A 20,000-nucleotide genomic window follows, 5' to 3' on the forward strand; every position below is an offset into this window, starting at 1 on the left:
TTCACCGCCACATCAGCAGTTGCGCATCAGCTCTGTTTTTTCCCGCCCTTCCGCAAAACAAGCTAAAAAGGTTCCACCGAGATTTGAACTCGGATCGCTGGACTCAAAACCAAGAGTGCTAACCATTACACCATGGAACCACCACACGCTGGTCTCTGGCCGTCTGAGAGGCAGATAGCGATGAGGCTAGGTGGAATCAGGTTAACAGGAGATGACGTTTGCTCACTGGAGACCCTCGACCAAAAACACAGGAACCAGGTTGCTCTGCCGAAACCCGGGATCGAACCAGGGACCTTTAGATCTTCAGTCTAACGCTCTCCCAACTGAGCTATTTCGGCCAGGTCTACTGGCAAATGGTTTGTCCAGCAGGGATTTCTGGGAGACCGCCCGTCACTTTCGAGGTGAGCAGAGCTGAGGGTCCCAGAGAGCAAAAGTGTGGCCAGTACGGGGATCGAACCCACGACCTTGGCGTTATTAGCACCACGCTCTAACCAACTGAGCTAACCGGCCCCGCTCTGACTCCTTTTATCCCCAATTTCCCAGGAATATCCTAGTTGCCCTAGTCAGCTTGAAGAGATTAAAAGCAAAGCCTGAGAACGGGCTCGTCCGGGATTTGAACCCGGGACCTCTCGCACCCTAAGCGAGAATCATACCCCTAGACCAACGAGCCAACACACACATGTCCTTCCTGCTGCTGCCTGGCCGAAAACATTTCCGTTTCCCAGGCTTAAAGCACAAAGGTTTAATTAAATGTACAACTAAACGGTAGCCAGTGCAAAGTTGCCGACACAGAGGAAATACGGTCTCTTTGCTTTGTGAGAACTTGACCTACAAAAAACGCTAGTACATATGGGCGTATGCCAAATCGATTGACCTGATGCCTGATAGGTTACAAGTTACTGGTGCCCTCCTTATGAGAACAAAATCCACATTCGATCAAAGTCGGAAGCTATTGCAGATGCTCGATGGTGTTTTAAAAGGAGTTTTGAGCAGGACCTCTCTGGAACACAGGCCTCCACCACCCGGAACAAAACATGAACATTCCATGCACGCGCCACAGCAAACTTGAGCTGATGTAAACTCTCACATAACACCCGCTGTCTTCTTTGCACACGAGGCAACTGAGCAATCATACCCCTAGACCAACGAGCCAACACACACACATCCTTCCTGCTGCTGCCTGGCCGCAAACATTTCCGTTTGCAAGGCTTAAAGCACAAAGGTTTAATTAAATGTACAACTAAACGGTAGCCAGTGCAAAGTTGCCGACACAGAGGAAATACGGTCTCTTTGCTTTGTGGGCATTGGAAACCACGCTGCAGCACTTTCACACATGCTGTGGGATGGACACCTTCTCACCACATCGTCGAGGGGAATTAGCTCAAATGGTAGAGCGCTCGCTTAGCATGCGAGAGCTAGCGGGATCGATGCCTGCATTCTCCACGCGGTGTACTGCCCTTTTACGCTCACTTCAAAGGGATGTTCAGTTTCACCGCCACATCAGCAGTTGCGCATCAGCTCTGTTTTTTCCCGCCCTTCCGCAAAACAAGTTAAAAAGTTTCCACCGAGATTTGAACTTGGATCGCTGGATTCAAAGCCCAGAGTGCTAACCATTGCACCATGGAACCACCACACGCTGGTCTCTGGTCGTCTGAGAGGCAGATAGCGATGAGGCTAGGTGGAATCAGAAAAGTTTTTTTCGGACGAGGTCCTGCGCACATTCCTGGCAAAAGCAGGTCCCACCGAGATTTGAACTCGAATCGCTGGATTCAGAGTCCAGAGTGCTAACCATTACACCATGGAACCTTGGCGTGGGTAGCCTTTTCCCACCGAGCAGCAGAGGTGTTTAGTCATTCAGCCCAGAAGCGCGACAGCAAAGAGCACGTGAAGCCTTTTCTTTTTAAGCCCATGTTTCCCCGATCTCGACTGGCTTTTAGAGTGCCAGTTTCACCGCCACATCAGCAGTTGCGCATCAGCTCTGTTTTTTCCCGCCCTTCCGCAAAACAAGCTAAAAAGGTTCCACCGAGATTTGAACTCGGATCGCTGGATTCAAAGCCCAGAGTGCTAACCATTACACCATGGAACCACCACACGCTGGTCTCTGGCCGTCTGAGAGGCAGATAGTGATGAGGCTAGGTGGAATCAGGTTAACAGGAGATGACGTTTGCTCACTGGAGACCCTCGACCAAAAACACAGGAACCAGGTTGCTCTGCCGAAACCCGGGATCGAACCAGGGACCTTTAGATCTTCAGTCTAACGCTCTCCCAACTGAGCTATTTCGGCCAGGTCTACTGGCAAATGGTTTGTCCAGCAGGGATTTCTGGGAGACCGCCCGTCACTTTCGAGGTGAGCAGAGCTGAGGGTCCCAGAGAGCAAAAGTGTGGCCAGTACGGGGATCGAACCCACGACCTTGGCGTTATTAGCACCACGCTCTAACCAACTGAGCTAACCGGCCCCGATCTGACTCCTTTTATCCCCAATTTCCCAGGAATATCCTAGTTGCCCTAGTCAGCTTGAAGAGATTAAAAGCAAAGCCTGAGAACGGGCTCGTCCGGGATTTGAACCCGGGACCTCTCGCACCCTAAGCGAGAATCATACCCCTAGACCAACGAGCCAACACACACACATCCTTCCTGCTGCTGCCTGGCCGCAAACATTTCCGTTTGCAAGGCTTAAAGCACAAAGGTTTAATTAAATGTACAACTAAACGGTAGCCAGTGCAAAGTTGCCGACACAGAGGAAATACGGTCTCTTTGCTTTGTGGGCATTGGAAACCACGCTGCAGCACTTTCACACATGCTGTGGGATGGACACCTTCTCACCACATCGTCGAGGGGAATTAGCTCAAATGGTAGAGCGCTCGCTTAGCATGCGAGAGCTAGCGGGATCGATGCCTGCATTCTCCACGCGGTGTACTGCCCTTTTACGCTCACTTCAAAGGGATGTTCAGTTTCACCGCCACATCAGCAGTTGCGCATCAGCTCTGTTTTTTCCCGCCCTTCCGCAAAACAAGTTAAAAAGTTTCCACCGAGATTTGAACTTGGATCGCTGGATTCAAAGCCCAGAGTGCTAACCATTGCACCATGGAACCACCACACGCTGGTCTCTGGTCGTCTGAGAGGCAGATAGCGATGAGGCTAGGTGGAATCAGAAAAGTTTTTTTCGGACGAGGTCCTGCGCACATTCCTGGCAAAAGCAGGTCCCACCGAGATTTGAACTCGAATCGCTGGATTCAGAGTCCAGAGTGCTAACCATTACACCATGGAACCTTGGCGTGGGTAGCCTTTTCCCACCGAGCAGCAGAGGTGTTTAGTCATTCAGCCCAGAAGCGCGACAGCAAAGAGCACGTGAAGCCTTTTCTTTTTAAGCCCATGTTTCCCCGATCTCGACTGGCTTTTAGAGTGCCAGTTTCACCGCCACATCAGCAGTTGCGCATCAGCTCTGTTTTTTCCCGCCCTTCCGCAAAACAAGCTAAAAAGGTTCCACCGAGATTTGAACTCGGATCGCTGGATTCAAAGCCCAGAGTGCTAACCATTACACCATGGAACCACCACACGCTGGTCTCTGGCCGTCTGAGAGGCAGATAGTGATGAGGCTAGGTGGAATCAGGTTAACAGGAGATGACGTTTGCTCACTGGAGACCCTCGACCAAAAACACAGGAACCAGGTTGCTCTGCCGAAACCCGGGATCGAACCAGGGACCTTTAGATCTTCAGTCTAACGCTCTCCCAACTGAGCTATTTCGGCCAGGTCTACTGGCAAATGGTTTGTCCAGCAGGGATTTCTGGGAGACCGCCCGTCACTTTCGAGGTGAGCAGAGCTGAGGGTCCCAGAGAGCAAAAGTGTGGCCAGTACGGGGATCGAACCCACGACCTTGGCGTTATTAGCACCACGCTCTAACCAACTGAGCTAACCGGCCCCGATCTGACTCCTTTTATCCCCAATTTCCCAGGAATATCCTAGTTGCCCTAGTCAGCTTGAAGAGATTAAAAGCAAAGCCTGAGAACGGGCTCGTCCGGGATTTGAACCCGGGACCTCTCGCACCCTAAGCGAGAATCATACCCCTAGACCAACGAGCCAACACACACATGTCCTTCCTGCTGCTGCCTGGCCGAAAACATTTCCGTTTTCCAGGCTTAAAGCACAAAGGTTTAATTAAATGTACAACTAAACGGTAGCCAGTGCAAAGTTGCCGACACAGAAGAAATACGGTCTCTTTGCTTTGTGAGAACTTGACCTACAAAAAACGCTAGTACATATGGGCGTATGCCAAATCGATTGACCTGATGCCTGATAGGTTACAAGTTACTGGTGCCCTCCTTATGAGAACAAAATCCACATTCGATCAAAGTCGGAAGCTATTGCAGATGCTCGATGGTGTTTTAAAAGGAGTTTTGAGCAGGACCACTCTGGAACACAGGCCTCCACCACCCGGAACAAAACATGAACATTCCATGCACGCGCCACAGCAAACTTGAGCTGATGTAAACTCTCACATAACACCCGCTGTCTTCTTTGCACACGAGGCAACTGAGCAATCATACCCCTAGACCAACGAGCCAACACACACACATCCTTCCTGCTGCTGCCTGGCCGCAAACATTTCCGTTTGCAAGGCTTAAAGCACAAAGGTTTAATTAAATGTACAACTAAACGGTAGCCAGTGCAAAGTTGCCGACACAGAGGAAATACGGTCTCTTTGCTTTTTGGGCATTGGAAACCACGCTGCAGCACTTTCACACATGCTGTGGGATGGACACCTTCTCACCACATCGTCGAGGGGAATTAGCTCAAATGGTAGAGCGCTCGCTTAGCATGCGAGAGGTAGCGGGATCGATGCCCGCATTCTCCACGCGGTGTACTGCCCTTTTACGCTCACTTCAAAGGGATGTTCAGTTTCACCGCCACATCAGCAGTTGCGCATCAGCTCTGTTTTTTCCCGCCCTTCCCCAAAACAAGTTAAAAAGTTTCCACCGAGATTTGAACTTGGATCGCTGGATTCAAAGCCCAGAGTGCTAACCATTGCACCATGGAACCACCACATGCTGGTCTCTGGTCGTCTGAGAGGCAGATAGCGATGAGGCTAGGTGGAATCAGAAAAGTTTTTTTCGGACGAGGTCCTGCGCACATTCCTGGCAAAAGCAGGTCCCACCGAGATTTGAACTCGGATCGCTGGATTCAGAGTCCAGAGTGCTAACCATTACACCATGGAACCTTGGCGTGGGTAGCCTTTTCCCACCGAGCAGCAGAGGTGTTTAGTCATTCAGCCCAGAAGCGCGACAGCAAAGAGCACGTGAAGCCTTTTCTTTTTAAGCCCATGTTTCCCCGATCTCGACTGGCTTTTAGAGTGCCAGTTTCACCGCCACATCAGCAGTTGCGCATCAGCTCTGTTTTTTCCCGCCCTTCCGCAAAACAAGCTAAAAAGGTTCCACCGAGATTTGAACTCGGATCGCTGGACTCAAAGCCCAGAGTGCTAACCATTACACCATGGAACCACCACACGCTGGTCTCTGGCCGTCTGAGAGGCAGATAGCGATGAGGCTAGGTGGAATCAGGTTAACAGGAGATGACGTTTGCTCACTGGAGACCCTCGACCAAAAACACAGGAACCAGGTTGCTCTGCCGAAACCCGGGATCGAACCAGGGACCTTTAGATCTTCAGTCTAACGCTCTCCCAACTGAGCTATTTCGGCCAGGTCTACTGGCAAATGGTTTGTCCAGCAGGGATTTCTGGGAGACCGCCCGTCACTTTCGAGGTGAGCAGAGCTGAGGGTCCCAGAGAGCAAAAGTGTGGCCAGTACGGGGATCGAACCCACGACCTTGGCGTTATTAGCACCACGCTCTAACCAACTGAGCTAACCGGCCCCGCTCTGACTCCTTTTATCCCCAATTTCCCAGGAATATCCTAGTTGCCCTAGTCAGCTTGAAGAGATTAAAAGCAAAGCCTGAGAACGGGCTCGTCCGGGATTTGAACCCGGGACCTCTCGCACCCTAAGCGAGAATCATACCCCTAGACCAACGAGCCAACACACACATGTCCTTCCTGCTGCTGCCTGGCCGAAAACATTTCCGTTTCCCAGGCTTAAAGCACAAAGGTTTAATTAAATGTACAACTAAACGGTAGCCAGTGCAAAGTTGCCGACACAGAGGAAATACGGTCTCTTTGCTTTGTGAGAACTTGACCTACAAAAAACGCTAGTACATATGGGCGTATGCCAAATCGATTGACCTGATGCCTGATAGGTTACAAGTTACTGGTGCCCTCCTTATGAGAACAAAATCCACATTCGATCAAAGTCGGAAGCTATTGCAGATGCTCGATGGTGTTTTAAAAGGAGTTTTGAGCAGGACCTCTCTGGAACACAGGCCTCCACCACCCGGAACAAAACATGAACATTCCATGCACGCGCCACAGCAAACTTGAGCTGATGTAAACTCTCACATAACACCCGCTGTCTTCTTTGCACACGAGGCAACTGAGCAATCATACCCCTAGACCAACGAGCCAACACACACACATCCTTCCTGCTGCTGCCTGGCCGCAAACATTTCCGTTTGCAAGGCTTAAAGCACAAAGGTTTAATTAAATGTACAACTAAACGGTAGCCAGTGCAAAGTTGCCGACACAGAGGAAATACGGTCTCTTTGCTTTGTGGGCATTGGAAACCACGCTGCAGCACTTTCACACATGCTGTGGGATGGACACCTTCTCACCACATCGTCGAGGGGAATTAGCTCAAATGGTAGAGCGCTCGCTTAGCATGCGAGAGCTAGCGGGATCGATGCCTGCATTCTCCACGAGGTGTACTGCCCTTTTACGCTCACTTCAAAGGGATGTTCAGTTTCACCGCCACATCAGCAGTTGCGCATCAGCTCTGTTTTTTCCCGCCCTTCCGCAAAACAAGTTAAAAAGTTTCCACCGAGATTTGAACTTGGATCGCTGGATTCAAAGCCCAGAGTGCTAACCATTGCACCATGGAACCACCACACGCTGGTCTCTGGTCGTCTGAGAGGCAGATAGCGATGAGGCTAGGTGGAATCAGAAAAGTTTTTTTCGGACGAGGTCCTGCGCACATTCCTGGCAAAAGCAGGTCCCACCGAGATTTGAACTCGGATCGCTGGATTCAGAGTCCAGAGTGCTAACCATTACACCATGGAACCTTGGCGTGGGTAGCCTTTTCCCACCGAGCAGCAGAGGTGTTTAGTCATTCAGCCCAGAAGCGCGACAGCAAAGAGCACGTGAAGCCTTTACTTTTTAAGCCCATGTTTCCCCGATCTCGACTGGCTTTTAGAGTGCCAGTTTCACCGCCACATCAGCAGTTGCGCATCAGCTCTGTTTTTTCCCGCCCTTCCGCAAAACAAGCTAAAAAGGTTCCACCGAGATTTGAACTCGGATCGCTGGATTCAAAGCCCAGAGTGCTAACCATTACACCATGGAACCACCACACGCTGGTCTCTAGCCGTCTGAGAGGCAGATAGTGATGAGGCTAGGTGGAATCAGGTTAACAGGAGATGACGTTTGCTCACTGGAGACCCTCGACCAAAAACACAGGAACCAGGTTGCTCTGCCGAAACCCGGGATCGAACCAGGGACCTTTAGATCTTCAGTCTAACGCTCTCCCAACTGAGCTATTTCGGCCAGGTCTACCGGCAAATGGTTTGTCCAGCAGGGATTTCTGGGAGACCGCCCGTCACTTTCGAGGTGAGCAGAGCTGAGGGTCCCAGAGAGCAAAAGTGTGGCCAGTACGGGGATCGAACCCACGACCTTGGCGTTATTAGCACCACGCTCTAACCAACTGAGCTAACCGGCCCTGCTCTGACTCCTTTTATCCCCAATTTCCCAGGAATATCCTAGTTGCCCTAGTCAGCTTGAAGAGATTAAAAGCAAAGCCTGAGAACGGGCTCGTCCGGGATTTGAACCCGGGACCTCTCGCACCCTAAGCGAGAATCATACCCCTAGACCAACGAGCCAACACACACATGTCCTTCCTGCTGCTGCCTGGCCGAAAACATTTCCGTTTGCCAGGCTTAAAGCACAAAGGTTTAATTAAATGTACAACTAAACGGTAGCCAGTGCAAAGTTGCCGACACAGAGGAAATACGGTCTCTTTGCTTTGTGAGAACTTGACCTACAAAAAACGCTAGTACATATGGGCGTATGCCAAATCGATTGACCTGATGCCTGATAGGTTACAAGTTACTGGTGCCCTCCTTATGAGAACAAAATCCACATTCGATCAAAGTCGGAAGCTATTGCAGATGCTCGATGGTGTTTTAAAAGGAGTTTTGAGCAGGACCACTCTGGAACACAGGCCTCCACCACCCGGAACAAAACATGAACATTCCATGCACGCGCCACAGCAAACTTGGCAGAAGCAGGTCCCGCTGAGATTTGAACTCGGATCGCTGGATTCAGAGTAGATACGCTAATGGATACGCCCAACGTGGGGCTCAAACCCACGACCCTGAGATTAAGAGTCTCATGCTCTACCGACTGAGCTAGCCGGGCAGCCGCTGTGAGCTGCTTGGGGCTGGTCGCGGTTTTTATCCGTGCCTAAATTACGCCCGTCATCCGGAGCCTCACATTTCGCACAGGCTTGGCATAGCGTCTCGCGGGTAAAGTCAGGGTTAAGCCTAGAGCCAGGCTCAGAGTGTACTTTTTTTGTTTAAGCCATATATGTTGTTGGGGGATACAATTTCACCCAGTAGAGCAGGCCAGTAATATGCACAATCACAACCCGGAGCTAAAGTTCCGTTTCGGGTCTGTCAAACCGGAACTTGACCTACAAAAAACGCTAGTACATATGGGCGTATGCCAAATCGATTGACCTGATGCCTGATAGGTTACAAGTTACTGGTGCCCTCCTTATGAGAACAAAATCCACATTCGATCAAAGTCGGAAGCTATTGCAGATGCTCGATGGTGTTTTAAAAGGAGTTTTGAGCAGGACCTCTCTGGAACACAGGCCTCCACCACCCGGAACAAAACATGAACATTCCATGCACGCGCCACAGCAAACTTGAGCTGATGTAAACTCTCACATAACACCCGCTGTCTTCTTTGCACACGAGGCAACTGAGCAATCATACCCCTAGACCAACGAGCCAACACACACACATCCTTCCTGCTGCTGCCTGGCCGCAAACATTTCCGTTTGCAAGGCTTAAAGCACAAAGGTTTAATTAAATGTACAACTAAACGGTAGCCAGTGCAAAGTTGCCGACACAGAGGAAATACGGTCTCTTTGCTTTGTGGGCATTGGAAACCACGCTGCAGCACTTTCACACATGCTGTGGGATGGACACCTTCTCACCACATCGTCGAGGGGAATTAGCTCAAATGGTAGAGCGCTCGCTTAGCATGCGAGAGCTAGCGGGATCGATGCCTGCATTCTCCACGCGGTGTACTGCCCTTTTACGCTCACTTCAAAGGGATGTTCAGTTTCACCGCCACATCAGCAGTTGCGCATCAGCTCTGTTTTTCCCGCCCTTCCGCAAAACAAGTTAAAAAGTTTCCACCGAGATTTGAACTTGGATCGCTGGATTCAAAGCCCAGAGTGCTAACCATTGCACCATGGAACCACCACACGCTGGTCTCTGGTCGTCTGAGAGGCAGATAGCGATGAGGCTAGGTGGAATCAGAAAAGTTTTTTTCGGACGAGGTCCTGCGCACATTCCTGGCAAAAGCAGGTCCCACCGAGATTTGAACTCGGATCGCTGGATTCAGAGTCCAGAGTGCTAACCATTACACCATGGAACCTTGGCGTGGGTAGCCTTTTCCCACCGAGCAGCAGAGGTGTTTAGTCATTCAGCCCAGAAGCGCGACAGCAAAGAGCACGTGAAGCCTTTTCTTTTTAAGCCCATGTTTCCCCGATCTCGACTGGCTTTTAGAGTGCCAGTTTCACCGCCACATCAGCAGTTGCGCATCAGCTCTGTTTTTTCCCGCCCTTCCGCAAAACAAGCTAAAAAGGTTCCACCGAGATTTGAACTCGGATCGCTGGATTCAAAGCCCAGAGTGCTAACCATTACACCATGGAACCACCACACGCTGGTCTCTGGCCGTCTGAGAGGCAGATAGTGATGAGGCTAGGTGGAATCAGGTTAACAGGAGATGACGTTTGCTCACTGGAGACCCTCGACCAAAAACACAGGAACCAGGTTGCTCTGCCGAAACCCGGGATCGAACCAGGGACCTTTAGATCTTCAGTCTAACGCTCTCCCAACTGAGCTATTTCGGCCAGGTCTACTGGCAAATGGTTTGTCCAGCAGGGATTTCTGGGAGACCGCCCGTCACTTTCGAGGTGAGCAGAGCTGAGGGTCCCAGAGAGCAAAAGTGTGGCCAGTACGGGGATCGAACCCACGACCTTGGCGTTATTAGCACCACGCTCTAACCAACTGAGCTAACCTGCCCCGCTCTGACTCCTTTTATCCCCAATTTCCCAGGAATATCCTAGTTGCCCTAGTCAGCTTGAAGAGATTAAAAGCAAAGCCTGAGAACAGGCTCGTCCGGGATTTGAACCCGGGACCTCTCTCACCCTAAGCGAGAATCATACCCCTAGACCAACGAGCCAACACACACATGTCCTACCTGCTGCTGCCTGGCCGAAAACATTTCCGTTTGCCAGGCTTAAAGCACAAAGGTTTAATTAAATGTACAACTAAACGGTAGCCAGTGCAAAGTTGCCGACACAGAGGAAATACGGTCTCTTTGCTTTGTGAGAACTTGACCTACAAAAAACGCTAGTACATATGGGCGTATGCCAAATCGATTGACCTGATGCCTGATAGGTTACAAGTTACTGGTGCCCTCCTTATGAGAACAAAATCCACATTCGATCAAAGTCGGAAGCTATTGCAGATGCTCGATGGTGTTTTAAAAGGAGTTTTGAGCAGGACCACTCTGGAACACAGGCCTCCACCACCCGGAACAAAACATAAACATTCCATGCACGCGCCACAGCAAACTTGGCAGAAGCAGGTCCCGCCGAGATTTGAACTCGGATCGCTGGATTCAGAGTAGATACGCTAATAGATACGCCCAACGTGGGGCTCGAACCCACGACCCTGAGATTAAGAGTCTCATGCTCTACCGACTGAGCTAGCCGGGCAGCCGCTGTGAGCTGCTTGGGGCTGGTCGCGGTTTTTATCCGTGCCTAAATTGCGCCCGTCATCCGGAGCCTCACATTTCGCACAGGCTTGGCATAGCGTCTCGCGGGTAAAGTCAGGGTTAAGCCTAGAGCCAGGCTCAGAGTGTACTTTGTTTGTTTAAGCCATATATGTTGTTGGGGGATACAATTTCACCCAGTAGAGCAGGCCAGTAATATGCACAATCACAACCCGGAGCTAAAGTTCCGTTTCGGGTCTGTCAAACCGGAACTTGACCTACAAAAAACGCTAGTACATATGGGCGTATGCCAAATCGATTGACCTGATGCCTGATAGGTTACAAGTTACTGGTGCCCTCCTTATGAGAACAAAATCCACATTCGATCAAAGTCGGAAGCTATTGCAGATGCTCGATGGTGTTTTAAAAGGAGTTTTGAGCAGGACCTCTCTGGAACACAGGCCTCCACCACCCGGAACAAAACATGAACATTCCATGCACGCGCCACAGCAAACTTGAGCTGATGTAAACTCTCACATAACACCCGCTGTCTTCTTTGCACACGAGGCAACTGAGCAATCATACCCCTAGACCAACGAGCCAACACACACACATCCTTCCTGCTGCTGCCTGGCCGCAAACATTTCCGTTTGCAAGGCTTAAAGCACAAAGGTTTAATTAAATGTACAACTAAACGGTAGCCAGTGCAAAGTTGCCGACACAGAGGAAATACGGTCTCTTTGCTTTGTGGGCATTGGAAACCACGCTGCAGCACTTTCACACATGCTGTGGGATGGACACCTTCTCACCACATCGTCGAGGGGAATTAGCTCAAATGGTAGAGCGCTCGCTTAGCATGCGAGAGCTAGTGGGATCGATGCCTGCATTCTCCACGCAGTGTACTGCCCTTTTACGCTCACTTCAAAGGGATGTTCAGTTTCACCGCCACATCAGCAGTTGCGCATCAGCTCTGTTTTTTCCCGCCCTTCCGCAAAACAAGTTAAAAAGTTTCCACCGAGATTTGAACTTGGATCGCTGGATTCAAAGCCCAGAGTGCTAACCATTGCACCATGGAACCACCACACGCTGGTCTCTGGTCGTCTGAGAGGCAGATAGCGATGAGGCTAGGTGGAATCAGAAAAGTTTTTTTCGGACGAGGTCCTGCGCACATTCCTGGCAAAAGCAGGTCCCACCGAGATTTGAACTCGGATCGCTGGATTCAGAGTCCAGAGTGCTAACCATTACACCATGGAACCTTGGCGTGGGTAGCCTTTTCCCACCGAGCAGCAGAGGTGTTTAGTCATTCAGCCCAGAAGCGCGACAGCAAAGAGCACGTGAAGCCTTTTCTTTTTAAGCCCATGTTTCCCCGATCTCGACTGGCTTTTAGAGTGCCAGTTTCACCGCCACATCAGCAGTTGCGCATCAGCTCTGTTTTTTCCCGCCCTTCCGCAAAACAAGCTAAAAAGGTTCCACCGAGATTTGAACTCGGATCGCTGGACTCAAAGCCCAGAGTGCTAACCATTACACCATGGAACCACCACACGCTGGTCTCTGGCCGTCTGAGAGGCAGATAGCGATGAGGCTAGGTGGAATCAGGTTAACAGGAGATGACGTTTGCTCACTGGAGACCCTCGACCAAAAACACAGGAACCAGGTTGCTCTGCCGAAACCCGGGATCGAACCAGGGACCTTTAGATCTTCAGTCTAACGCTCTCCCAACTGAGCTATTTCGGCCAGGTCTACTGGCAAATGGTTTGTCCAGCAGGGATTTCTGGGAGACCGCCCGTCACTTTCGAGGTGAGCAGAGCTGAGGGTCCCAGAGAGCAAAAGTGTGGCCAGTACGGGGATCGAACCCACGACCTTGGCGTTATTAGCACCACGCTCTAACCAACTGAGCTAACCGGCCCCGCTCTGACTCCTTTTATCCCCAATTTCCCAGGAATATCCTAGTTGCCCTAGTCAGCTTGAAGAGATTAAAAGCAAAGCCTGAGAACGGGCTCGTCCGGGATTTGAACCCGGGACCTCTCGCACCCTAAGCGAGAATCATACCCCTAGACCAACGAGCCAACACACACATGTCCTTCCTGCTGCTGCCTGGCCGAAAACATTTCCGTTTCCCAGGCTTAAAGCACAAAGGTTTAATTAAATGTACAACTAAACGGTAGCCAGTGCAAAGTTGCCGACACAGAGGAAATACGGTCTCTTTGCTTTGTGAGAACTTGACCTACAAAAAACGCTAGTACATATGGGCGTATGCCAAATCGATTGACCTGATGCCTGATAGGTTACAAGTTACTGGTGCCCTCCTTATGAGAACAAAATCCACATTCGATCAAAGTCGGAAGCTATTGCAGATGCTCGATGGTGTTTTAAAAGGAGTTTTGAGCAGGACCACTCTGGAACACAGGCCTCCACCACCCGGAACAAAACATGAACATTCCATGCACGCGCCACAGCAAACTTGGCAGAAGCAGGTCCCGCCGAGATTTGAACTCGGATCGCTGGATTCAGAGTAGATACGCTAATGGATACGCCCAACGTGGGGCTCAAACCCACGACCCTGAGATTAAGAGTCTCATGCTCTACCGACTGAGCTAGCCGGGCAGCCGCTGTGAGCTGCTTGGGGCTGGTCGCGGTTTTTATCCGTGCCTAAATTACGCCCGTCATCCGGAGCCTCACATTTCGCACAGGCTTGGCATAGCGTCTCGCGGGTAAAGTCAGGGTTAAGCCTAGAGCCAGGCTCAGAGTGTACTTTTTTTGTTTAAGCCATATATGTTGTTGGGGGATACAATTTCACCCAGTAGAGCAGGCCAGTAATATGCACAATCACAACCCGGAGCTAAAGTTCCGTTTCGGGTCTGTCAAACCGGAACTTGACCTACAAAAAACGCTAGTACATATGGGCGTATGCCAAATCGATTGACCTGATGCCTGATAGGTTACAAGTTACTGGTGCCCTCCTTATGAGAACAAAATCCACATTCGATCAAAGTCGGAAGCTATTGCAGATGCTCGATGGTGTTTTAAAAGGAGTTTTGAGCAGGACCTCTCTGGAACACAGGCCTCCACCACCCGGAACAAAACATGAACATTCCATGCACGCGCCACAGCAAACTTGAGCTGATGTAAACTCTCACATAACACCCGCTGTCTTCTTTGCACACGAGGCAACTGAGCAATCATACCCCTAGACCAACGAGCCAACACACACACATCCTTCCTGCTGCTGCCTGGCCGCAAACATTTCCGTTTGCAAGGCTTAAAGCACAAAGGTTTAATTAAATGTACAACTAAACGGTAGCCAGTGCAAAGTTGCCGACACAGAGGAAATACGGTCTCTTTGCTTTGTGGGCATTGGAAACCACGCTGCAGCACTTTCACACATGCTGTGGGATGGACACCTTCTCACCACATCGTCGAGGGGAATTAGCTCAAATGGTAGAGCGCTCGCTTAGCATGCGAGAGCTAGCGGGATCGATGCCTGCATTCTCCACGCGGTGTACTGCCCTTTTACGCTCACTTCAAAGGGATGTTCAGTTTCACCGCCACATCAGCAGTTGCGCATCAGCTCTGTTTTTCCCGCCCTTCCGCAAAACAAGTTAAAAAGTTTCCACCGAGATTTGAACTTGGATCGCTGGATTCAAAGCCCAGAGTGCTAACCATTGCACCATGGAACCACCACACGCTGGTCTCTGGTCGTCTGAGAGGCAGATAGCGATGAGGCTAGGTGGAATCAGAAAAGTTTTTTTCGGACGAGGTCCTGCGCACATTCCTGGCAAAAGCAGGTCCCACCGAGATTTGAACTCGGATCGCTGGATTCAGAGTCCAGAGTGCTAACCATTACACCATGGAACCTTGGCGTGGGTAGCCTTTTCCCACCGAGCAGCAGAGGTGTTTAGTCATTCAGCCCAGAAGCGCGACAGCAAAGAGCACGTGAAGCCTTTTCTTTTTAAGCCCATGTTTCCCCGATCTCGACTGGCTTTTAGAGTGCCAGTTTCACCGCCACATCAGCAGTTGCGCATCAGCTCTGTTTTTTCCCGCCCTTCCGCAAAACAAGCTAAAAAGGTTCCACCGAGATTTGAACTCGGATCGCTGGATTCAAAGCCCAGAGTGCTAACCATTACACCATGGAACCACCACACGCTGGTCTCTGGCCGTCTGAGAGGCAGATAGTGATGAGGCTAGGTGGAATCAGGTTAACAGGAGATGACGTTTGCTCACTGGAGACCCTCGACCAAAAACACAGGAACCAGGTTGCTCTGCCGAAACCCGGGATCGAACCAGGGACCTTTAGATCTTCAGTCTAACGCTCTCCCAACTGAGCTATTTCGGCCAGGTCTACTGGCAAATGGTTTGTCCAGCAGGGATTTCTGGGAGACCGCCCGTCACTTTCGAGGTGAGCAGAGCTGAGGGTCCCAGAGAGCAAAAGTGTGGCCAGTACGGGGATCGAACCCACGACCTTGGCGTTATTAGCACCACGCTCTAACCAACTGAGCTAACCTGCCCCGCTCTGACTCCTTTTATCCCCAATTTCCCAGGAATATCCTAGTTGCCCTAGTCAGCTTGAAGAGATTAAAAGCAAAGCCTGAGAACAGGCTCGTCCGGGATTTGAACCCGGGACCTCTCTCACCCTAAGCGAGAATCATACCCCTAGACCAACGAGCCAACACACACATGTCCTACCTGCTGCTGCCTGGCCGAAAACATTTCCGTTTGCCAGGCTTAAAGCACAAAGGTTTAATTAAATGTACAACTAAACGGTAGCCAGTGCAAAGTTGCCGACACAGAGGAAATACGGTCTCTTTGCTTTGTGAGAACTTGACCTACAAAAAACGCTAGTACATATGGGCGTATGCCAAATCGATTGACCTGATGCCTGATAGGTTACAAGTTACTGGTGCCCTCCTTATGAGAACAAAATCCACATTCGATCAAAGTCGGAAGCTATTGCAGATGCTCGATGGTGTTTTAAAAGGAGTTTTGAGCAGGACCACTCTGGAACACAGGCCTCCACCACCCGGAACAAAACATAAACATTCCATGCACGCGCCACAGCAAACTTGGCAGAAGCAGGTCCCGCCGAGATTTGAACTCGGATCGCTGGATTCAGAGTAGATACGCTAATAGATACGCCCAACGTGGGGCTCGAACCCACGACCCTGAGATTAAGAGTCTCATGCTCTACCGACTGAGCTAGCCGGGCAGCCACTGTGAGCTGCTTGGGGCTGGTCGCGGTTTTTATCCGTGCCTAAATTGCGCCCGTCATCCGGAGCCTCACATTTCGCACAGGCTTGGCATAGCGTCTCGCGGGTAAAGTCAGGGTTAAGCCTAGAGCCAGGCTCAGAGTGTACTTTGTTTGTTTAAGCCATATATGTTGTTGGGGGATACAATTTCACCCAGTAGAGCAGGCCAGTAATATGCACAATCACAACCCGGAGCTTAAGTTCCGTTTCGGGTCTGTCAAACCGGAACTTGACCTACAAAAAACGCTAGTACATATGGGCGTATGCCAAATCGATTGACCTGATGCCTGATAGGTTACAAGTTACTGGTGCCCTCCTTATGAGAACAAAATCCACATTCGATCAAAGTCGGAAGCTATTGCAGATGCTCGATGGTGTTTTAAAAGGAGTTTTGAGCAGGACCTCTCTGGAACACAGGCCTCCACCACCCGGAACAAAACATGAACATTCCATGCACGCGCCACAGCAAACTTGAGCTGATGTAAACTCTCACATAACACCCGCTGTCTTCTTTGCACACGAGGCAACTGAGCAATCATACCCCTAGACCAACGAGCCAACACACACACATCCTTCCTGCTGCTGCCTGGCCGCAAACATTTCCGTTTGCAAGGCTTAAAGCACAAAGGTTTAATTAAATGTACAACTAAACGGTAGCCAGTGCAAAGTTGCCGACACAGAGGAAATACGGTCTCTTTGCTTTGTGGGCATTGGAAACCACGCTGCAGCACTTTCACACATGCTGTGGGATGGACACCTTCTCACCACATCGTCGAGGGGAATTAGCTCAAATGGTAGAGCGCTCGCTTAGCATGCGAGAGGTAGCGGGATCGATGCCCGCATTCTCCACGTGGTGTACTGCCCTTTTACGCTCACTTCAAAGGGATGTTCAGTTTCACCGCCACATCAGCAGTTGCGCATCAGCTCTGTTTTTTCCCGCCCTTCCGCAAAACAAGCTAAAAAGGTTCCACCGAGATTTGAACTCGGATCGCTGGATTCAAAGCCCAGAGTGCTAACCATTACACCATGGAACCACCACACGCTGGTCTCTGGCCGTCTGAGAGGCAGATAGTGATGAGGCTAGGTGGAATCAGGTTAACAGGAGATGACGTTTGCTCACTGGAGACCCTCGACCAAAAACACAGGAACCAGGTTGCTCTGCCGAAACCCGGGATCGAACCAGGGACCTTTAGATCTTCAGTCTAACGCTCTCCCAACTGAGCTATTTCGGCCAGGTCTACTGGCAAATGGTTTGTCCAGCAGGGATTTCTGGGAGACCGCCCGTCACTTTCGAGGTGAGCAGAGCTGAGGGTCCCAGAGAGCAAAAGTGTGGCCAGTACGGGGATCGAACCCACGACCTTGGCGTTATTAGCACCACGCTCTAACCAACTGAGCTAACCTGCCCCGCTCTGACTCCTTTTATCCCCAATTTCCCAGGAATATCCTAGTTGCCCTAGTCAGCTTGAAGAGATTAAAAGCAAAGCCTGAGAACAGGCTCGTCCGGGATTTGAACCCGGGACCTCTCTCACCCTAAGCGAGAATCATACCCCTAGACCAACGAGCCAACACACACATGTCCTACCTGCTGCTGCCTGGCCGAAAACATTTCCGTTTGCCAGGCTTAAAGCACAAAGGTTTAATTAAATGTACAACTAAACGGTAGCCAGTGCAAAGTTGCCGACACAGAGGAAATACGGTCTCTTTGCTTTGTGAGAACTTGACCTACAAAAAACGCTAGTACATATGGGCGTATGCCAAATCGATTGACCTGATGCCTGATAGGTTACAAGTTACTGGTGCCCTCCTTATGAGAACAAAATCCACATTCGATCAAAGTCGGAAGCTATTGCAGATGCTCGATGGTGTTTTAAAAGGAGTTTTGAGCAGGACCACTCTGGAACACAGGCCTCCACCACCCGGAACAAAACATAAACATTCCATGCACGCGCCACAGCAAACTTGGCAGAAGCAGGTCCCGCCGAGATTTGAACTCGGATCGCTGGATTCAGAGTAGATACGCTAATAGATACGCCCAACGTGGGGCTCGAACCCACGACCCTGAGATTAAGAGTCTCATGCTCTACCGACTGAGCTAGCCGGGCAGCCACTGTGAGCTGCTTGGGGCTGGTCGCGGTTTTTATCCGTGCCTAAATTGCGCCCGTCATCCGGAGCCTCACATTTCGCACAGGCTTGGCATAGCGTCTCGCGGGTAAAGTCAGGGTTAAGCCTAGAGCCAGGCTCAGAGTGTACTTTGTTTGTTTAAGCCATATATGTTGTTGGGGGATACAATTTCACCCAGTAGAGCAGGCCAGTAATATGCACAATCACAACCCGGAGCTAAAGTTCCGTTTCGGGTCTGTCAAACCGGAACTTGACCTACAAAAAACGCTAGTACATATGGGCGTATGCCAAATCGATTGACCTGATGCCTGATAGGTTACAAGTTACTGGTGCCCTCCTTATGAGAACAAAATCCACATTCGATCAAAGTCGGAAGCTATTGCAGATGCTCGATGGTGTTTTAAAAGGAGTTTTGAGCAGGACCTCTCTGGAACACAGGCCTCCACCACCCGGAACAAAACATGAACATTCCATGCACGCGCCACAGCAAACTTGAGCTGATGTAAACTCTCACATAACACCCGCTGTCTTCTTTGCACACGAGGCAACTGAGCAATCATACCCCTAGACCAACGAGCCAACACACACACATCCTTCCTGCTGCTGCCTGGCCGCAAACATTTCCGTTTGCAAGGCTTAAAGCACAAAGGTTTAATTAAATGTACAACTAAACGGTAGCCAGTGCAAAGTTGCCGACACAGAGGAAATACGGTCTCTTTGCTTTGTGGGCATTGGAAACCACGCTGCAGCACTTTCACACATGCTGTGGGATGGACACCTTCTCACCACATCGTCGAGGGGAATTAGCTCAAATGGTAGAGCGCTCGCTTAGCATGCGAGAGGTAGCGGGATCGATGCCCGCATTCTCCACGTGGTGTACTGCCCTTTTACGCTCACTTCAAAGGGATGTTCAGTTTCACCGCCACATCAGCAGTTGCGCATCAGCTCTGTTTTTTCCCGCCCTTCCGCAAAACAAGCTAAAAAGGTTCCACCGAGATTTGAACTCGGATCGCTGGATTCAAAGCCCAGAGTGCTAACCATTACACCATGGAACCACCACACGCTGGTCTCTGGCCGTCTGAGAGGCAGATAGTGATGAGGCTAGGTGGAATCAGGTTAACAGGAGATGACGTTTGCTCACTGGAGACCCTCGACCAAAAACACAGGAACCAGGTTGCTCTGCCGAAACCCGGGATCGAACCAGGGACCTTTAGATCTTCAGTCTAACGCTCTCCCAACTGAGCTATTTCGGCCAGGTCTACTGGCAAATGGTTTGTCCAGCAGGGATTTCTGGGAGACCGCCCGTCACTTTCGAGGTGAGCAGAGCTGAGGGTCCCAGAGAGCAAAAGTGTGGCCAGTACGGGGATCGAACCCACGACCTTGGCGTTATTAGCACCACGCTCTAACCAACTGAGCTAACCTGCCCCGCTCTGACTCCTTTTATCCCCAATTTCCCAGGAATATCCTAGTTGCCCTAGTCAGCTTGAAGAGATTAAAAGCAAAGCCTGAGAACAGGCTCGTCCGGGATTTG

The 20,000-nt window shown here is 50.6% G+C and overlaps 1 protein-coding gene and 48 non-coding genes across 49 annotated transcripts in view; 3 read left to right on the plus strand and 46 right to left on the minus strand.

The window, feature by feature from the left end:
- The window catches only part of LOC130092588 (uncharacterized), a 309,454-nt gene that overhangs the window by 180,462 nt on the left and 108,992 nt on the right, over window positions 1-20,000 (minus strand). The gene's annotated exons all lie outside the window — the stretch shown is intronic.
- Window positions 266-338, minus strand: trnaf-gaa (transfer RNA phenylalanine (anticodon GAA)). The gene has a single exon. It is a non-coding gene; the product is annotated as a tRNA-Phe (tRNA).
- Window positions 437-510, minus strand: trnai-aau (transfer RNA isoleucine (anticodon AAU)). Its single transcript has one exon. It is a non-coding gene; the product is annotated as a tRNA-Ile (tRNA).
- trnap-agg (transfer RNA proline (anticodon AGG)) lies at window positions 599-670 on the minus strand. The gene has a single exon. It is a non-coding gene; the product is annotated as a tRNA-Pro (tRNA).
- On the minus strand, window positions 1,735-1,806 carry trnaq-cug (transfer RNA glutamine (anticodon CUG)). The gene has a single exon. It is a non-coding gene; the product is annotated as a tRNA-Gln (tRNA).
- trnaq-uug (transfer RNA glutamine (anticodon UUG)) lies at window positions 2,015-2,086 on the minus strand. Its single transcript has one exon. It is a non-coding gene; the product is annotated as a tRNA-Gln (tRNA).
- trnaf-gaa (transfer RNA phenylalanine (anticodon GAA)) lies at window positions 2,212-2,284 on the minus strand. The gene has a single exon. It is a non-coding gene; the product is annotated as a tRNA-Phe (tRNA).
- On the minus strand, window positions 2,383-2,456 carry trnai-aau (transfer RNA isoleucine (anticodon AAU)). The gene has a single exon. It is a non-coding gene; the product is annotated as a tRNA-Ile (tRNA).
- Window positions 2,545-2,616, minus strand: trnap-agg (transfer RNA proline (anticodon AGG)). Its single transcript has one exon. It is a non-coding gene; the product is annotated as a tRNA-Pro (tRNA).
- trnaq-cug (transfer RNA glutamine (anticodon CUG)) lies at window positions 3,199-3,270 on the minus strand. Its single transcript has one exon. It is a non-coding gene; the product is annotated as a tRNA-Gln (tRNA).
- On the minus strand, window positions 3,479-3,550 carry trnaq-uug (transfer RNA glutamine (anticodon UUG)). Its single transcript has one exon. It is a non-coding gene; the product is annotated as a tRNA-Gln (tRNA).
- On the minus strand, window positions 3,676-3,748 carry trnaf-gaa (transfer RNA phenylalanine (anticodon GAA)). The gene has a single exon. It is a non-coding gene; the product is annotated as a tRNA-Phe (tRNA).
- Window positions 3,847-3,920, minus strand: trnai-aau (transfer RNA isoleucine (anticodon AAU)). Its single transcript has one exon. It is a non-coding gene; the product is annotated as a tRNA-Ile (tRNA).
- On the minus strand, window positions 4,009-4,080 carry trnap-agg (transfer RNA proline (anticodon AGG)). The gene has a single exon. It is a non-coding gene; the product is annotated as a tRNA-Pro (tRNA).
- trnaa-agc (transfer RNA alanine (anticodon AGC)) lies at window positions 4,781-4,853 on the plus strand. Its single transcript has one exon. It is a non-coding gene; the product is annotated as a tRNA-Ala (tRNA).
- On the minus strand, window positions 5,145-5,216 carry trnaq-cug (transfer RNA glutamine (anticodon CUG)). Its single transcript has one exon. It is a non-coding gene; the product is annotated as a tRNA-Gln (tRNA).
- On the minus strand, window positions 5,425-5,496 carry trnaq-uug (transfer RNA glutamine (anticodon UUG)). The gene has a single exon. It is a non-coding gene; the product is annotated as a tRNA-Gln (tRNA).
- On the minus strand, window positions 5,622-5,694 carry trnaf-gaa (transfer RNA phenylalanine (anticodon GAA)). The gene has a single exon. It is a non-coding gene; the product is annotated as a tRNA-Phe (tRNA).
- On the minus strand, window positions 5,793-5,866 carry trnai-aau (transfer RNA isoleucine (anticodon AAU)). Its single transcript has one exon. It is a non-coding gene; the product is annotated as a tRNA-Ile (tRNA).
- On the minus strand, window positions 5,955-6,026 carry trnap-agg (transfer RNA proline (anticodon AGG)). The gene has a single exon. It is a non-coding gene; the product is annotated as a tRNA-Pro (tRNA).
- On the minus strand, window positions 7,091-7,162 carry trnaq-cug (transfer RNA glutamine (anticodon CUG)). The gene has a single exon. It is a non-coding gene; the product is annotated as a tRNA-Gln (tRNA).
- On the minus strand, window positions 7,371-7,442 carry trnaq-uug (transfer RNA glutamine (anticodon UUG)). Its single transcript has one exon. It is a non-coding gene; the product is annotated as a tRNA-Gln (tRNA).
- trnaf-gaa (transfer RNA phenylalanine (anticodon GAA)) lies at window positions 7,568-7,640 on the minus strand. Its single transcript has one exon. It is a non-coding gene; the product is annotated as a tRNA-Phe (tRNA).
- On the minus strand, window positions 7,739-7,812 carry trnai-aau (transfer RNA isoleucine (anticodon AAU)). Its single transcript has one exon. It is a non-coding gene; the product is annotated as a tRNA-Ile (tRNA).
- trnap-agg (transfer RNA proline (anticodon AGG)) lies at window positions 7,901-7,972 on the minus strand. The gene has a single exon. It is a non-coding gene; the product is annotated as a tRNA-Pro (tRNA).
- trnaq-cug (transfer RNA glutamine (anticodon CUG)) lies at window positions 9,690-9,761 on the minus strand. Its single transcript has one exon. It is a non-coding gene; the product is annotated as a tRNA-Gln (tRNA).
- trnaq-uug (transfer RNA glutamine (anticodon UUG)) lies at window positions 9,970-10,041 on the minus strand. Its single transcript has one exon. It is a non-coding gene; the product is annotated as a tRNA-Gln (tRNA).
- trnaf-gaa (transfer RNA phenylalanine (anticodon GAA)) lies at window positions 10,167-10,239 on the minus strand. The gene has a single exon. It is a non-coding gene; the product is annotated as a tRNA-Phe (tRNA).
- trnai-aau (transfer RNA isoleucine (anticodon AAU)) lies at window positions 10,338-10,411 on the minus strand. Its single transcript has one exon. It is a non-coding gene; the product is annotated as a tRNA-Ile (tRNA).
- On the minus strand, window positions 11,037-11,109 carry trnak-cuu (transfer RNA lysine (anticodon CUU)). The gene has a single exon. It is a non-coding gene; the product is annotated as a tRNA-Lys (tRNA).
- trnaq-cug (transfer RNA glutamine (anticodon CUG)) lies at window positions 12,290-12,361 on the minus strand. Its single transcript has one exon. It is a non-coding gene; the product is annotated as a tRNA-Gln (tRNA).
- Window positions 12,570-12,641, minus strand: trnaq-uug (transfer RNA glutamine (anticodon UUG)). Its single transcript has one exon. It is a non-coding gene; the product is annotated as a tRNA-Gln (tRNA).
- On the minus strand, window positions 12,767-12,839 carry trnaf-gaa (transfer RNA phenylalanine (anticodon GAA)). Its single transcript has one exon. It is a non-coding gene; the product is annotated as a tRNA-Phe (tRNA).
- trnai-aau (transfer RNA isoleucine (anticodon AAU)) lies at window positions 12,938-13,011 on the minus strand. The gene has a single exon. It is a non-coding gene; the product is annotated as a tRNA-Ile (tRNA).
- On the minus strand, window positions 13,100-13,171 carry trnap-agg (transfer RNA proline (anticodon AGG)). Its single transcript has one exon. It is a non-coding gene; the product is annotated as a tRNA-Pro (tRNA).
- On the minus strand, window positions 14,889-14,960 carry trnaq-cug (transfer RNA glutamine (anticodon CUG)). Its single transcript has one exon. It is a non-coding gene; the product is annotated as a tRNA-Gln (tRNA).
- On the minus strand, window positions 15,169-15,240 carry trnaq-uug (transfer RNA glutamine (anticodon UUG)). Its single transcript has one exon. It is a non-coding gene; the product is annotated as a tRNA-Gln (tRNA).
- trnaf-gaa (transfer RNA phenylalanine (anticodon GAA)) lies at window positions 15,366-15,438 on the minus strand. Its single transcript has one exon. It is a non-coding gene; the product is annotated as a tRNA-Phe (tRNA).
- On the minus strand, window positions 15,537-15,610 carry trnai-aau (transfer RNA isoleucine (anticodon AAU)). Its single transcript has one exon. It is a non-coding gene; the product is annotated as a tRNA-Ile (tRNA).
- trnak-cuu (transfer RNA lysine (anticodon CUU)) lies at window positions 16,236-16,308 on the minus strand. The gene has a single exon. It is a non-coding gene; the product is annotated as a tRNA-Lys (tRNA).
- trnaa-agc (transfer RNA alanine (anticodon AGC)) lies at window positions 17,125-17,197 on the plus strand. The gene has a single exon. It is a non-coding gene; the product is annotated as a tRNA-Ala (tRNA).
- Window positions 17,311-17,382, minus strand: trnaq-uug (transfer RNA glutamine (anticodon UUG)). The gene has a single exon. It is a non-coding gene; the product is annotated as a tRNA-Gln (tRNA).
- On the minus strand, window positions 17,508-17,580 carry trnaf-gaa (transfer RNA phenylalanine (anticodon GAA)). Its single transcript has one exon. It is a non-coding gene; the product is annotated as a tRNA-Phe (tRNA).
- trnai-aau (transfer RNA isoleucine (anticodon AAU)) lies at window positions 17,679-17,752 on the minus strand. The gene has a single exon. It is a non-coding gene; the product is annotated as a tRNA-Ile (tRNA).
- trnak-cuu (transfer RNA lysine (anticodon CUU)) lies at window positions 18,378-18,450 on the minus strand. Its single transcript has one exon. It is a non-coding gene; the product is annotated as a tRNA-Lys (tRNA).
- On the plus strand, window positions 19,267-19,339 carry trnaa-agc (transfer RNA alanine (anticodon AGC)). Its single transcript has one exon. It is a non-coding gene; the product is annotated as a tRNA-Ala (tRNA).
- On the minus strand, window positions 19,453-19,524 carry trnaq-uug (transfer RNA glutamine (anticodon UUG)). Its single transcript has one exon. It is a non-coding gene; the product is annotated as a tRNA-Gln (tRNA).
- Window positions 19,650-19,722, minus strand: trnaf-gaa (transfer RNA phenylalanine (anticodon GAA)). The gene has a single exon. It is a non-coding gene; the product is annotated as a tRNA-Phe (tRNA).
- On the minus strand, window positions 19,821-19,894 carry trnai-aau (transfer RNA isoleucine (anticodon AAU)). The gene has a single exon. It is a non-coding gene; the product is annotated as a tRNA-Ile (tRNA).

The sequence above is a fragment of the Rhinichthys klamathensis genome, unplaced genomic scaffold (genome assembly GCF_029890125.1).
Source record: "Rhinichthys klamathensis goyatoka isolate OS25496 unplaced genomic scaffold, OSU_Roscu_1.1 h1tg000176l_1, whole genome shotgun sequence".
In the NCBI taxonomy this organism is placed as follows: Eukaryota; Metazoa; Chordata; class Actinopteri; order Cypriniformes; family Leuciscidae; genus Rhinichthys; species Rhinichthys klamathensis.